Genomic DNA, 16845 nt, shown 5'->3' with positions numbered 1-16845 from the left:
CCCGGTTATTCAATTATCAATTCTTCCAAGTTTACACTCATCTCATTTGCACTTAAGTAGCTTTCACTTTTATATAAAAGGAACTATTTTATCGAATGCTTTGTATCATAGCGTAAATTGACTAAAGGAAAAGTTCGATTTATTTGAACGTTTTCAAGACAATTCAATTATACTTACAATACGGAGTTACACATAAGATCTCCGGAGAAAGAGTGAAGATCTAAAGAAAACACTTAATAAAGTTTTATTCTCTTTTATTGGCTTAAATAAACTTAGCCAAAGGGATTGGAATAGTAGTTACTATTCATTTTAACACCTTTATAGAGAACTCTTCAACTTAGGATATGCTCTGTAGAAGATTTGGGAAAAATATTCGAAATTTTAAATGTAATATTACTCTCTCAATACTATGTTCTCTATTTTAAATGTAATATTACACTCTCTATATAAAATGTGATACTACGGTCGCTATTTAAATAAATTTATGCATTTATGCTATGTATTAAATAATGCTATATTCGCTATTTAAAATCAAATACAGTCAAACCCCGCTATAGTGAACACGACTTATAGTGAACTCCCGGATATAGTGAACCAAATTTTCGGTCCCGTGCCTTGCTATACACGCATAATGTTATTTTTTGTGGATATAGTGAACCAAAAAAGTAAGGAAGTTGGATATAATGAACTTCGACTGATTTTTTTCTTCATTATTTTTTTTTTTTAATTTTTAGGGAATATAAACTATCCAAATCTGAAGTTTGTAACATATGGAAAAATAGGCAACTAATAATTTCTGCTCATAAAAAAAAATTTAGATGGCAGAAAAAGTTGAGAAAAGCAGATTACAAGGATGTTGAAGAAGCATTACTGAAGTGATTCACCATTCGAAGAAGCCGCAATCTGGACAAATGTGGATAAATTTGCTAAGTGATTTTATGAGACTACTTTCATGTGCTCGAATGGCTGGTTGGACAGGTTTAAAAAACGGAATAACAGAAATTCAGGAAAAATTATCTGAGAGTCGGGAAGTGTTTCCAGAGCTGATGTAGAGGATTGCTCATCAGCTAAAGATTACTAATCTTTTTTTGTACGCAAGACGAAGAGTAATGAAAAATAACACATTTTTTGCTACTACATAATATTTTTCAGTCATTTATTTGAATAATGTGTAATAAAAGGGAGGAGTTTGGGAACCATTAGTTAAATTGCCTGCGTTACGGATATAGTGAACACTCGGTTATAGTGAACTGAAATTTCGGTTCCTTGAAGGTTCACTATAGCGGGGTTTGACTGTACTACGTTCGCTATTCAAAACCTACTACTATGCTCTTTATTTAAAATGTAATATTACACTTTCTATTCGAATGAGTGATGACAATACAATTAAAAAAAAGATGCTGCTCTTTAGACCCAGTAGAGCAAGAAAGAGCGGAAGGTTGCGGTTGAGATGAGCTGACTCGGCGGAGTCTGATTTTCTTGCTATTAATGAAAAGAATTTGAGATCAAAGATAAATCGGAAGTCGTTATGGAAAAATTTTCAGAGAAAGGCATTGGCTCACATTGGGCTGTCTGGCCTATGATGAGGATTACACTTTCTATTTAAAATCTAATACCATGTTCTATATTCATTTAAAATCTAATACTATGTTTACTATTTAAAATCTTATATTCCGTTCTTTGCTTATTTTTAAACCTAATGTTATCTTATCGACTAATTTCTAAACGTATTACTATGTTATCTATTCAGTACGATTTCTTTTTGTAAAAGTTTTAAATGTTATTACAAGTTTTAGAAATTCCATGACATCTATTATTCTCGAAAAATGTAATATAATTTCTGAAAGTGTTGCCGAGCAAACTCTCAACTAAATAAGGTAAAAGTGTTCCGATTATACAAATATCAAATGTTTCCAAATATGCACTTATATCTTTTGCACGTAAGTAACTTTCACAACCATATAAAAGAACCTATTTTGACAAACGCTTTGTATCATAGCGCAACTTGACTAAAAGCTCGATTTATTCAAACATTTTCAAGACAATTCACACACACGATCTTAAATAAAGATTTTAAGAATACACTTAATAAAATGTTAATTTCTTTTATTGACTTAAATAAACTTAGCCAAAGGGATCGGAGAAGAAGTTATTATTCATTTTAATACCTATATGGAGAACTCTTCAACTTAGGATATGCCTTGTAGAAGATTTAGGATAAAATTACAGTTTGAAAAATTTAAGGAGTCCATATTTTTTTCCGTAAAATTTTATGGAGCACAAAATCTGTTGTACATGATGATGATTTTTACAGTAATATTTGCTGAATCACTGTAATTAAATAAATACGGTAAATATTACAGCTCAAAATTTTGCGAGAAAAATGGATTTTAAGGATGCTACAATTAGGATGGCAGTACTATTTATCACAATTTTATCTTTCATTATTTTACACTAAATTGTTCAGTAATTTCTAGATATTTTTAAAAGAAGTGATTAAATTACGAGCAACTGTAAAAAATAACTCGTTAAAATTGATTTAAAAAATAATTGAAAATGAGTATTAAAATCTTAACGAAAGTTTTTAATTTGCATCGTTACAAATAATGATTTGAATCAGCTAGAGAATCATCTAATATCAAGAGAGGTTTGCAGATAAAATTACGATAAAAAGTACCAGCACCCAGGGCGTCAGTACATTTTACAGTAGTAACCATTTTTACCGTAAAATCTTATGGAACTAAAAATCTCATATACAGTAACTTTTACAGTAATATTTACAGTAAAAATTTCAGTATAAAATTTTACAGTGAAAATGGATTTTACGGATGCTGTACTTAGGGTCCTAGTACTTTTTACTGTAATTTTAACAGCTATTTTTACTGTGTGATATATATTTACTCTAAATTGTTAAGAAATTACTAGGCACTTTTAAAAGAAGTGAATAAATTACGAGCAACAATAAATGCTGATTTGCAAAAATTTGTTTAAAAAATAATTCAAAATTAGTATTAAGATCTTAATGAAACTTTTTAAATCACATTTTAATAAATAATGATTTGATTTATACAAACGCATATCAACTTATAAATTTTTTATTTAACTTATTCATAAAAATGTTATAAAAATTAATGTTGGTCAAAAAGTGTATTTCAGTGAAAAATATTGCATTTCTTATGAATTGAAACATTTTATATATACTGTGTACAAATTTGAAAATAAACAAAACTGGTCAAAAATTTTAATTATGATATCAAACTTTCTTTATTTAGACAATTTAATAAAAAAATAAAACAATTAGGTAATAATTAAAGCAAAATTGTTAAAATCGGTAATATATTGAAAGGTAATCTTAAAATTGAAAAAAAGTTTTCGAATTCTATTGTGACAACAATGCTTTTGACAAAAAACACATCAAGTTTATTATATTCTTTTTATCCTAAATTTATTAACATGAGCATTAAAATAATGGTTGGTTTAAAAATTAATACTTCAGATATTAAACTTATTATAAATTGCATACTTTTAGAAACATAGTTGTGATTTTAAATATTTTAAAGAGCAGGAAAAAAATATACTAAAACACTTGCATATAAACTTGAGCTAGAAATATAAAAAATGTTAATTATTCATGCTAAAATTAATGATATTTGGAACAATAAGTTTGAAAAAAATTACAATTACATTTTAATCGCCCCTTATTTCTTTTAAATAATTGATATTTTAAGATAAACAAAAACTCATTGTTTAAATTTATATTCGACTTTTAAAAATTGTTAAAGCATAATAGCAAAATCGAATGTTGATATTAATCAGTGTATACTTTATTTTCAAAATATTTTTTCTGTTGTAGTTATTTAAATTTAATTAGAGGGAAAATCAGTTTTAGATTTTCACCGAAATCATGTTTTTTAATAACTGAGTATGATGAATTAAATGTCATAAATGAATAATAAAATTATAAATATATATTTTTAATAAAATGCTAACTACACTGTAAAAAATTTCTGTTCAAATTACGGTATAAGGTGCCGGTGCTTGGGGTGCATCATCCGCAAAATCCATTTTTACCGTAAAATATTATGTCCGAATTTTTACAGTAATATTTATTTAATCGATGATTCAATGAATTTAAAGTAAAAATTACGTAAGTTTACTGTAAAAATTATGTAAATTACGTGAATTTACTGCAAAAAAAATCAGTAAAAATTACGGTAAATCATATTTGTTGTTTTTCAACATGTTCCGGTAAAAATGAATTTTACACCAACACCCTGAGTGCCGGTAGTTTTAACCATAAATTGATCTGAATTTTTTGCAGTTTAGATAATAAAATATTAGATTTCTTTAAAATTAAATTTAATTAAAAATACAATTATTAATAATTAATTAAAGTCTGTATTTATAACTTAACAAAAATGAAAATATCTGCAATGTCATAAATATGCATTTGCCTATAATTGGTAGAAATAAAACTATTATGATAAAAATAGATAATTGTAAGAAAATTTAATTTATGCAATTTAAAGAAAATTAAAAATGAAGAACATATTTCTTTGTTAGTAATTATCTTTTAATTATCAGTTTAGTAATTATAGTAATAGTAGAAATAGTAATTATTTCTACTTAATTATTATTACTTCCAAATGACAGTATTTAAAACATTGTCATGACTTTAATTAGCATTTAATTTTATAAACTTTACATAATGGTGTAAAAGAGACAAAGTATTAGTAATAAATGCAACGAATTACAAAAAATTAACAATAATTCTTGTATTTAAATAATAATGTTAAGCCTTTGACTCTATTTAGTATTTATAATTAAAATCAAAGTAATTATTCTCTAGAAGTCTATTTAGTATTAATCATGTAATTATAAAAAAATCCCCTTTTATACTAAAATTGTTGCATCAATATTTACTCGCACTGTTAAAAACTCAGGATCAAATTACAGTAAAAAGTATAGGCATTCGAGGTGCCAGCACTTTTTACCGTAATTTGATCGGGAATTTTTTACACAGTGCATTTTAATTTTAAGTTACTTAAGCTAGAGTGTAATTAATTTGAAGGAATTAAATTTTTTTCCCAATAAATGATTTTGATTAGATATATTTCAAATATAAAAACTACCTAATATGTTTTAAAGATTTCAACTGAGTTTGATGATTACAGTAAAATTTTAAATTCAAATATATTTTCAAGTAGGAAACGGTACGTTTCTACCTTAGTCATTCATTAAAATTTATAACTTAATTTCTTTGTAAAATAAATATGTTTATAAACTTGAGAAACGTGATGCCATTTATAATGAAATAAGAAAGACTCAGAATGTAGAAATAACTCGATAATAAATCTTATATAAGTTATGAAGTTATCACGTTACTTTTTTTAAAATTATACAAATAGCATAGAAAAACTTCAAAGAATGTAATAAAATTTACCGAACAAAATAGGGTTCAAATCCATTATTCTCACATTGGAACAAAATAATTGTGTTTCCCGTGACCGTCAAATATAATTGTGTTTCCAATGGTCAACCTCAGAAACAATGTAATCTATACTTTTTTTAGAAATAAATACTTTACATACTAGATAATCATGTTGGGATTTATAACCAAAGAAGGATGGTTTAGAATTCACAAATAGTTACATAATTATCAATCCAAACAACACAGTCCTCAAGTTATGTATCAAAAATTATTCATACTGCATAATATCACGAATCAAATTTCACGATATTCAAATCCATTTTTCTTCCACAGAAACAAAAATAGATTTTGTGTTCTCAGTGACCATCAATTGTTTATTCCAAATCATAACATAATATCTACTTTTTTAGGAAATAAATATGTTTACAAATTGCATAATCGTGATGCTATTTGTACACAAAGGAGAAAAAATTCAAAACTCACAAATAATTCGTCCAGACAAAAAAAAATTTCTCTCTTTTTCACCTATTGCTTGCCAATTTTCTCAACAGCAAGGTCCATTAGGCAGAACAAATAGTCACCAACTACAACAAATTGGTCGTTGTGTTAAGAAACTCATTCTGAACGCGTGCTTTTTTTGAAACTGACACTAATCTTAGGTATACAGGAGACGGTGCAGACGACACTAGCAAGCCGGCTAACAATAAAGGGCACTGTCATTGTTTACCTTGAGGACATGAAATTTATGTCCAGAGGTTGGCTACAAAGCCAGGCATCATCTTCCGAAAAACGTCATTGAAGGTCGGCTATTACCCGGGAAACGAAATAACTTTAAGATTCATAAATCACCAATGATTCTCGCGCGACTGATGTGGTCCATGTAATGTTGTGAACTTATGACGATGATTTTATTGCACTATAAAATTTCCTAGTCCGTGTGAAATGTTAGGGAAATATATTTCATCGTTGTTATGCCTTATTGCACAAACAATATTCATGGAAATGATTTTTTTTTTCTTCCTTTTTTTTGAAATTCTCAGACGCTGTAGGAAATAAAAATTTTAGAGCTTGGTACATTGGTGTAAAAAATTATGAGAAATTGTAGACTTCGTTGATTATCTCTAGAGCTATTGGACCGATTTTAATGAAATTTGATATATACATACATTGTTACAATACAAAACAAATAACCATACAACAATTGTAATACGCACGCATGATCGTGCGTATTACATAATATCACTCGTTGTAGTAGAAAGGTATGAAACAGTGGTTGCATAATTAAAAAAAAATTGTCAATAGATTGTTAATAGATAAAAATTGTATGGTCCCCTCTTACAGATATACAGGGTGATTCTAAAAAGATGGGAAAAATAGTACACACCTGATAGTACACACCCAGACAAACAATTTTTATCAAAGAGTGCATGGTCGAAAACAAAACGCAAAGGTGCTGGCGCATTTGGAAAGTTTTTTCATGCAAACGAGAAAGCTCCATTCCTATTGCGAGTTACTGCGCTACGTTATTTGTCGCCAAGCTTTCGGCCGCTGCAGGGAAAGTTCGCCTATCTTTTCTTCGCCGTTGTACCAGCATAACCGCTGCCGGCCACTGTTTTGAACTCTTATTGTAATCACATGCCATTAAATTTGCTTTTATAACTTAACTTCATCGTTCTTTGTGTGTTTTTGCCTCATATAAGAACATAAACTTTGACGCCCTCTAGCGGTTTTGGGTTTTGTTTTCGACCATGCATTCTTTGATAAAAATTGTTTGTCTGGGTGTGTACTATCACTTCCTAAAATTTTCCCCATCTTTTTAGAATCAACCTGTATAGGCCTAGCAGGGTGATTTCATACCTGGAATAAGTCAGTTTCCTTGGGCAATTGGCCTGAATTGTCCCGTGTGCAATTTCATACCTTCCGACTAAAGCGAGTGTTACGCATGATCATGCATGTGTGTTACAATTGTTGAAAGGGTATTTGTTTTGCATTGTATCAATGTGTGTACATATCAAATTTTATTAAAATCGGTTCAATATTTCTGGAGACAATCGACCAAGTTTGAAAATTCTCTTACTTTTCTACACCAGTCTATTTAGTGTTAAAGACATAATTGAAAGCGACTGTAATTTTCATCAGTTGAAATTTAATTTTTAAAAAGTGCTTAACACGGTCTTTATCAGTCTAAATTTTATTCCAGAAGCAAGCTTAATATTTTATCAGTTGGAATTTGATTTTCAAATAGTGTTTAAGATTTAAACTCTTCTATCAAACGATGCCAAACTGGAAAGTTTAGAATGTTAACAAACGAAAAAGAAAGAAAGAAAAAGAAAGAACGAAAACAAATTTTGTAAAAAGCCTCTATTTTGTTTTGTCGCTACATAATCATAGTAGTGTTGGCAAAAACAATGACTATAATATAAAGAAAAATACTTTTTTCCGTTAATTATATAACTGCTTACTCTTTTAGTATCGAAGAATTCAAGAATGATTTTGTTTAAATTATTACTAAAAAAACACTAGACTCCTAAAATACATTATGCAACAAGGATTTATTCTAGATTCTTTATAATATTGATAACCATCATAAGTACATTCCCAAAAAACTAGTCTACTTACTAGCTTTTGGTTACACAAAATTTGGAAACCAAGTTTAAGAAAGTTAAATTTGTAACCAAAGTTTACAAAAGTTAAATTGGCATGATAATAGAGAGTTTTTGCATAGCTTTTGTATTACGTTAATCGTAAAACATAGTTTTCTCCTCTTAAGCGAAACTAAGATTTGTAAGGACTTTTTGGCCGATGAACTGGGAAACACAAATAGAATTAAAGTCAGGAGAAACCGTAATCCTCTGCAAAATCTCGTTAATATATTCCAAATTACCATAGTTGCAAATTTGAACATTAATTTGGAGTCTATTGATTTAGTGAAGACTAAATGTCCACTTTTTCTTGCGTTAGACCTGGATTTAGCTGAAACATTATTTATAAGTCAATAACTATGAATAATTAAACTTTTGCATCATTAATAACGAATTAAAATTCCATGGTTTAGAGATCCTATCACAACAATTCCAATACGTCAAATCAATATCGCTCTAACAGAAACTTAATGTATCGATTAAAAGAAACATACAAGACAGGCTGACACTCTACAAGAATTTACATGTCCTTTATCTAAAACACCATTTTTACTCTATCGAAAAAAACTTGTTTAGGTCGAAAACAGCTCAACTCAACATTTAATCATCCTTGAAGAATTGCGTACCTATAAATAAACCTTGTAACCAAGTAATCTTACACAAATAAACATACGAAATTATTTAAAATCTTACAAACGTTGCATAATAATCATTTATATTTTCTTTAAAAAAAGTGTATTGAATAATATGTATGCATATTGCTTTTTTTTATATCCCTGTTTAACTCGACTCGCACGCGCCAGCAGCTGTAGGCGTCAGTCAGCGGGTCATTGGGGTGACCAATATGATAACGAACGCCCTTGCCTATTATCCTTGCGTTTTTTTCTATCATTCTTGAAGAAAAAGTGAAAGAAATTCTTTTAAAGGAATCGAATTCGTTTCCTTATTCACGATTAAGTGGTGTAAGTTATAAAGGTTTTGGTGTTCAATCACGCGATGAGAAATGAAATATGTTGTAACTGCACTGTTTCGTCTTTTATTGGGATGTTTACTTTTTGTGACAATTGTTTGAAAACAAAAATTTTTTTTTTGAATTTGATTTGGCTTAGAGGTTATTGAATGGTATTCAGATTTATATATTTTTTACTGTTGAGAGGAGTATGCTTTTTATAGTTGCCTCTACACTGAAAAAACAATATGGTGGAAACTACCAGAATACGGTAAAATTTACCTCTATGGGAACATCAAAAAGTTTGTAAATTTTCACAGAAGAGCTTTAGTAACGATTTTGGTAAAACAAACAATAAAATATGGTTTTATAATATGCGATAAAATTTGGTAATTAAAATAAAATTTGGTAATTTTTTAACACTACTTTAGAGCATGGCATAAAAACCATTTATACGGTTAAATTTACTTTTATGCTTTGAATTTTTTACTAAAAATGTGATAATAAGAACTATAACTTTGAAATCAGAATTTCCGGTAAACCATTGCCTTATGAATAGAAAAATTATTGAATGAATGGTTTACGTATCACATATTTTGGTTTCATTTACTATAATTATGGTTTTTTTTCCCACCAGAAAGGTCAATACAATACACTACACTAATTCTACCAGAATTCTTATCTCTCTTTAAGATTTGAATTCTAGAGGCTCATAATTTCAGAACCCATTCAACGATTCTTTAATAGGTTCAGATTACTTTTTTTTAAACTAAAAAATGATTTTAAAAAAAAGTTGGGATAGCCTTATTATAATCACTGGTTACCCATTGGTTAAATACTTTTTCTTTCTGGATTGACTCCGATAAACGCCCCAACATTTAGAATCATGGATTGCAAAAACTGTCTCAATTGATGTTTGTCGTCAGATCGGTTTTCAAATCCTGCCTATGTACGTGTTTCAAGACTCACATTTATGTTAAGATCACAGTCGAGCCAGTAATTATACGTTAATAATAAAAAGAATGTAAAAGTACTTTAAATTATTATTATGTAAATACATTAAAAATGCCTGCTAGTGAGAATAATATGAAAAAACAGCACCGGTCGCCATAGAAACGCATGCAATGATGACGCATGCGCACTGTTTACTATTACTCTTGAACGAAGTTGAAAAGTGTGATGACGTCCAAATAAGTTGCGCACGCCATCCAACCCAAAACAAGACCCATTTTGCCAATGGGTAATAAAGTGCAGAATTATTTGAATTAAAACTTAATGGGTGATTCAAAATGTGTATTCATACAATTGAAACAAGGATGCTTTTGATTTCAGCCTTAAAAAATCGAGTTTATGTATGGTTCAGTTCTAGAGCTTATCAAAGCCAAACATTTTTTTTCTTCAGGAAGATCGTTTATTTAAGGAAATAAATGATTCTTATAAATAATTATTCGTACGATTTTACTCCTGTAAATTTACCTGAACATAACATGAATATTAAAGTAGCAGAAAATGTCAATGATATTTTGGTTCAAATGATAATAATATCCAAAAATGCATGCTTTTTATACACAACTTTTGTTTTTACATGTAAAGCACTGAATAATGATAATAATATCTGAAAATACATGCTTTTATCCAGAGTCTGTTTGCACACGTAAAGCACTGAATAATGATAATAATATCTCAAAATGAATGCCTTTTGTTCACAACTTTTGTTTTTACATGTAAAACACTGAATAACAAAGCAGTTTCGTTAGGTTCTTATAAGCATAGAGACAAAACTAAATGATATTTTCCAAAATTCGCAAAATTATTTTATGAGGTAATATTCTAGTCTTTTATTTTAATATTTTCTTTTGTCTATTGCACTGCCCCCCCCCCAACGCTGATTCTAATTCGGAAGATTTTTCATGCACTTTAAAGTATATTGCGTTTATTGAAATGTTTAATTTTGAAACTGTTATTTATAATGAAATTGGTTTATGATAAAAATGCTCAAAGCCAAAAATATATACAATTTTTAGAAGCTATTTTTTTAAGGAAATTCTATTTGTACTACTAATTTAGTAAATATACGCAGAAAGTTTGAAACTTAAAAATAACTTCTTTTACAAATCATGCTAAGGAAATAAATTACAATTTTATATTAATGCATTATGTTAAGTACTATACAAGTTATAGTATTTGCTATTTACTTCAAATATTACAAGATAGCAGAATAAAACCTTTTTTAAGATACCCCTAAGGTATACCTAATTAAAATACGACAGGCTTTAGAAACACGTCTTATTTTATTTTTCTTTTCTTTATAAATTTTAAATCATAAATATTTATCGCAAAATTCCTATAAGAATATTAGCTTATAAAGTTTAATTCACGAGAGAATACTTCTTAAAAAAATTCTCAGAGACAAATCCGATCAAGAATTCATAAATATGTATGAATTTTTGGATTAATTTAGCGATAAAAACCAAGATAAAATTTGATACAGAAGATTAAAATAACAACCAATTAGCCAAATTTAAATGACTGTTTTATTTTTCATCGTAAGCAAAGTGGTTTGTTGATTAAATTGAAAATTTATAAAAAAATATTTTATCAACATAAGAACAATTTTAGGCATCAAAGTTTAAAACACAGAAGAAATAAAATTCGCCCACGAAACATTAATTATGCAGAAAATTAAAACACTTCTTTTTTATTTTTTTGTTTCATTATAAAGATTTAAAGACACATAAGACGTGGAAAGATTTATTTTTTAAAACTCTTTTACTAGCAATTATTTCTTCACGTGCGTGACTTTTACTTAATATTTAATAGACTTGCTTTTAATTATTCAAAGGACAATTTTAATTTTCACTATGAACTTAAAAGAGAAATAAAAAAATTACTTATTTACCTTGCGTTTCATCAGGAGAAATTAAGAAAATAATTATAAGTTGAATATATTTCTAATGATTTTAAGACGTAATCCTTATTTGAATTGCAATTAAAATACCTATTATATAAATGCCCCACGTAATCAAAAAAATGAAAATAAGTGTAGAATTTAAATGAAGGACATGAGTAATTACTTTTTTTGACACTCTAAAAAGCCTTTAAGATAAAAGTAAAATAAGTTCCTTTCTCATCAACTTCTGTGAGTGGTATATTTATTTCTAAATTGCAATCATTTAAAATTAATGAACTCATTTTTTCAGTTTAGAATTTTGTTTCATTCATTTTACTCTTTAAATCATAAAAGGGACTAAAAAGGGTCTAAATTTAATTACATTTTTAAAGACATTAAGTATTTTTCTAACTTAGGTTTCGAATTGCGTTAGCAGAAATAATCATTAAATTGCCTTAAAACAATGAATTAAAATGATTATTGACTAAAACGATAAAATTAGGGTCCGAACGTTAAATAACATTTTTGATTTTCAAAATTATACTCATGAAAATACAATGCCAAATGTCATGATGCATTTTAATGCTATGAATAAATGTTGCAAGAAATAGCGAACATTTGTTTATAAGCAATTGAAACAGCTGTAAAATGATCGAGCTTTTGTTCATATTATAAGTATTATGCAAAGTAATACGTACCAACCACCCTTAACATATATTTTAGAATTCTTATGCACATTAGGGATCACAAATTTATAATCAAGCGAGGCAAAAGCAAAAACAAGATAGTCTGTCTTTTTACTAGTGAGGAAGGCAGGACGCAAAGCACCAAAAGCGAATTGATAGCTGGAGGACACAGCGAGGAGTTGAAAAGTGATTGTTAAGCACATCTTCGAGTAACGAATACAGTTGTAATTTCAACTGTAATATTTATTTCAAAATTTGATGGCGTAAGATTTGGTTATTCTTATTTCTGACATTTACAGATTTAAATACAAAATAAGCGATATTTGATAAATGAAGCATCGTGTTTTTGAAAAAGGGTTGAAAAATTGAAAGATTTAAAAAAAAAAAGATTTATAGGAAGGAGTGAAAAAAGATTTGTAGGGAAGGATAGAAAAAAGATTCGTAAAAAAAGATTTTCATAGTCAAAAAACAAATTGCAGATGATTTCTGATTAGAGTTCTAGTTAAGCCAATAAATTGTTATAAAAATTATTGTGAGATGCACAGGTAAATGAAGGATTCGAAAATTCATTGCATTCTAAGCATAATATTTTAGTTTTAAACGTAAATATTTCAAACTATATAAATACGTCAAAACGCAAATATTTTAAAATACACAAAAGTAATAAATTGCAAAAGATTTCTCACTAGAGTTCTAATTTATACAATAAATCGTAATTTCAAAAACTCTTGCAAAATGTAAAAATAAATAAGAGTTTTAGAATTTATTAACTAAGAATGGAATTTTCAAATTTAATCTTCAAGTTTTAGCATTTTAAGGTATCAAAATAGTGCAAAATCATGATTTCGTGCAAAATTTAGAAAACCTGCGCTCTTAGTTTTCTAAAAATACTTTACTTTTTTTTGTACTCTCACTATTTACAAAATTGTAGCTGTTTCTGTGCGAGGTGATAGCAGGGGATTGACTTATGATTTTAAGGCTTTAAATGGGCTTATTTCAAAAGCAGATTTTTTCACATTTAACGCCACCTTAAACACGATATCTCATGTTGTTTTTAAAATTAATTGTCCTCAATTTTTAACGAGTGTTTATGATTATAGCAAGCATGTTTTGAACTACAAACTAAGAGAAAAAAGAAGAATTAAATTATTTTGTATGTTTTTTGGCAAAGACAAATGCGGAAGTTTTTTAAAAATTTGCTTTTTTAAATTTATCTGCTTCTAACTCAGTAGTGGATGCACTTGCTTTTAAGTTAATAGTTCAAAGCATAGTTGATAAAAGTTGATAAAAAGGTAGATGATAAAAATCAGTAAAAGATATTTCTTTTTAAGCAATAGAATTTTTTTTACAGTGCTTAACGTATATGCAAAAAATGCCTTATTTTCACCTAAGAATGGCCATTCAAATAAAAGTATGCAAAAAAAATAGACTTTCTTTTTAGTTATATAAGTTTTTACATATAATAAAACAAATAAACTAGTTTTTTAAAAAATTTTAACAAAGTAGGGTTTTTCGTAGGATATCACAAGTTTTAAAAAATCACTTAAAGATTTAAGTATAAACTTTTAGGGGCCTTCAAGAATTTTTGTATTTATATAACGTAAAATAAAAATTAAATAGGTACTTCCTACTGTAAATATTCCTTTTTTTGTTCATCATGAGAAATTTTATAATTGTTTTTACACTGCATTTTGAGATTTTAATAATTGTTGCGTAAGAAATTTTATAATTGTTTTCACACTTCACTGCATTGCAATTTTATAATTGTTTCTACACTGCACTGAATATTGAGAGCTTAGCTATAGATTTTTATATTTGCACTCATAATACAAAATGCAATTTTCTGAAGAAAATACTTTAAAATGTTTTTAAACATTATAAAAAAACGTTATAATGAAAGATTTTCAGTTTACACGAAATAAAACAGAACAACGAAGCAAAAAATTATTAGATATTTCTTATTTTAATTAATGGATATTCTGTTCTCATCGTTCCTAGCAGTATATTTCTAAAGATTTTTCAAAAAAATTTTAATTACAAATTAATTTTGAGAAAAGGCTTTAACGTTATAAAATAGAGTTATACCACAGTAACTTACTTTCTTTTTTTTTATACTACTTATATAATACACGATAAAAGATTGAAGTACATGATGAAAGATTAAAGCGGTACATTTTTCATCTACAAAATTTTAACCGATATCATGTTGCAAAGGAATGGAAAAAAACCATGGAAGAGTTGAAAAAAAAATTCCATTTGATTTATTAGCATAATTTTCCAAATCATTTATAACACAAGTAGCTATATTTCTTTCATACGATCACTTTTTTTTGTTTATATTCAGAATACTAGAGGGGGAAACAAACTTGCGTAACGTGTTTTTAACTGTGTAAAAATCTTGTTACTGAGTTGTCTGCTAACTTTGGAAGACAAACGTTCGGAAGGGTTTGACCCAGGTGACTCCCATTGGGTGGGCCTGGTCACGTGCAAGACATTCATCAACAAACCGAAGTATTAGCAACGCTATAGCGAGCCTAAACAAAAGAGTTGCTTACATTCTTTAATTTTTATCATTAAACAATTGAAAAAAACACTTACCTGCAATATGTTCACTTCTTCGTTTGAAAATCTCTTAAGATATTCGTCATATAGGAATGACTTCTGCAAGAAAAAAAGACATTCCATTAAGTTGCAAAATATAATGTTTAAATTATTGTAAAACTTTATATTGCACAAAACTGTAACTAAATTAATATATCAGTTTTATTGTAATTAAGTGAAAGCATTTCATCTAACTCTTGTCTTAAGTTTAATTTATGATAAAACCACTTACGTTTGTTAAATATCTTCTCCTTATATTCAGTTTTTATTTTTATATTATTATATGCATACATACAAGCGCGTGTGCTCAATACAAGAACGGATTATAAGTCAGTGTTAATTATAAAACAGATAACACAAATAAGAGAAGGACAGCGCAAAGAAAATTCCAGGGTTACTGTGGGATTCAAACCCGCTACCTCCAAAACTGCGATACCTCTGGGTCAAAGAAGCTCCTCTCTATTCGACGACATAATCAAAATTGATTTGTTATTGTTTTTCAGAAATATATCTAAATTAACAAAGACTGTAAGCTATTATTGTAAATTAGTGTATTCAAAAATCGTATTGATACGAAATTTAATCGTATTAATATTAATGATCATATTGATATGAAATTTTCTTCACACATAAAGTGTATTATTTAAAAAGCTAAAAAAAAAGAATTACATAATATTTTTTTGTTATAGAGTAACTGTATATTAAAAATCCAAAACTGTTTAAAATAAATAAAATGCGTCCCTAAATCGAAAATCTTTCAATGTTTATATAACATCTTCGAACGAATAGGTAATTTACATCCAATGCTAATTGTACCCTTATATTATCATTTGCTTATCACAATTTCAATCTACGATAACTTTTTCTATACGTAATAAGCAAACCCGTTTTCGTACAGCAGAAAAAATTTCACAAAATTCACTTATCACAAAACCTGCATTCTTCTCACACTGATTGATTAATTTCTTTTCACTCTGAGATCCTTTCTGGAATACTAATTATTAAATATGCATTCATATAGAACCCGTTACAATGACTAATTGACCAGTAGCCCGCAATTTATAATAATTTATGACATAGAACTGATGAGGCGCCATTGAATTCTTGCCTGTCCGAAATAGCTCCCATCTCTGATTAGCATGGCATCTCACTACCTGCTTGTCATAAATCTTGATAATTCCTTTCTTGGAAAGAATTCTAATCAACTAAGTTTAACTCATCAATCAACCATAGATGCGTAAAAAGCGCAGCAGAGGTGACTTTTACCTTCAAGGGGGGACCTTATCCCTAAGATAGTGATCTTAGCTTCAACCTTGTAGGTGCAATCTCATGGATTCTCCTCGTCAGAATTATTTTGTCCCCGTAGTTTGTTTACTCACAGTAGCATCAAAACAATTAGACACAGTTTTCGTTCGTAAAATTCATCTATAGTTTGCGTTGTCGACAAATGCATGATGATCTTTATCGTTAAAATTATTATTTTTTTCCGTAGTTTGTTTCCATACAGTGGCATCAAAACAATTAGCCATTGTTGTCAACTGTGATCTTTTTTCTTTACTTTGTGCTGTTACCAGATTTGCATGGGAAATGTTAATAAATTTTTTTATGGTTAGATTTTCAAAATTAGAATTTAAAATATTCTGGAT

At 28.1% G+C, this 16845-nt stretch overlaps 1 protein-coding gene across 1 annotated transcript in view; it reads right to left on the bottom strand.

Moving 5' to 3' along the window:
- Window positions 1–16845, bottom strand: part of LOC107444068 (uncharacterized) — a 70729-nt gene that overhangs the window by 31440 nt on the left and 22444 nt on the right. Inside the window, exon 2 of the mRNA XM_016058143.4 lies at window positions 15197–15259. The gene's annotated coding sequence lies outside the window, so the exon portion shown is untranslated. The remainder of the gene's footprint in view (window positions 1–15196; window positions 15260–16845) is intronic.

Source organism: Parasteatoda tepidariorum, chromosome 4, assembly GCF_982258835.1.
Source record: "Parasteatoda tepidariorum strain Cologne lab strain chromosome 4, Ptep-v5.0, whole genome shotgun sequence".
Classification (NCBI taxonomy): domain Eukaryota; kingdom Metazoa; phylum Arthropoda; class Arachnida; order Araneae; family Theridiidae; genus Parasteatoda; species Parasteatoda tepidariorum.
This window is presented reverse-complemented; position numbering and strand designations above follow the sequence as displayed.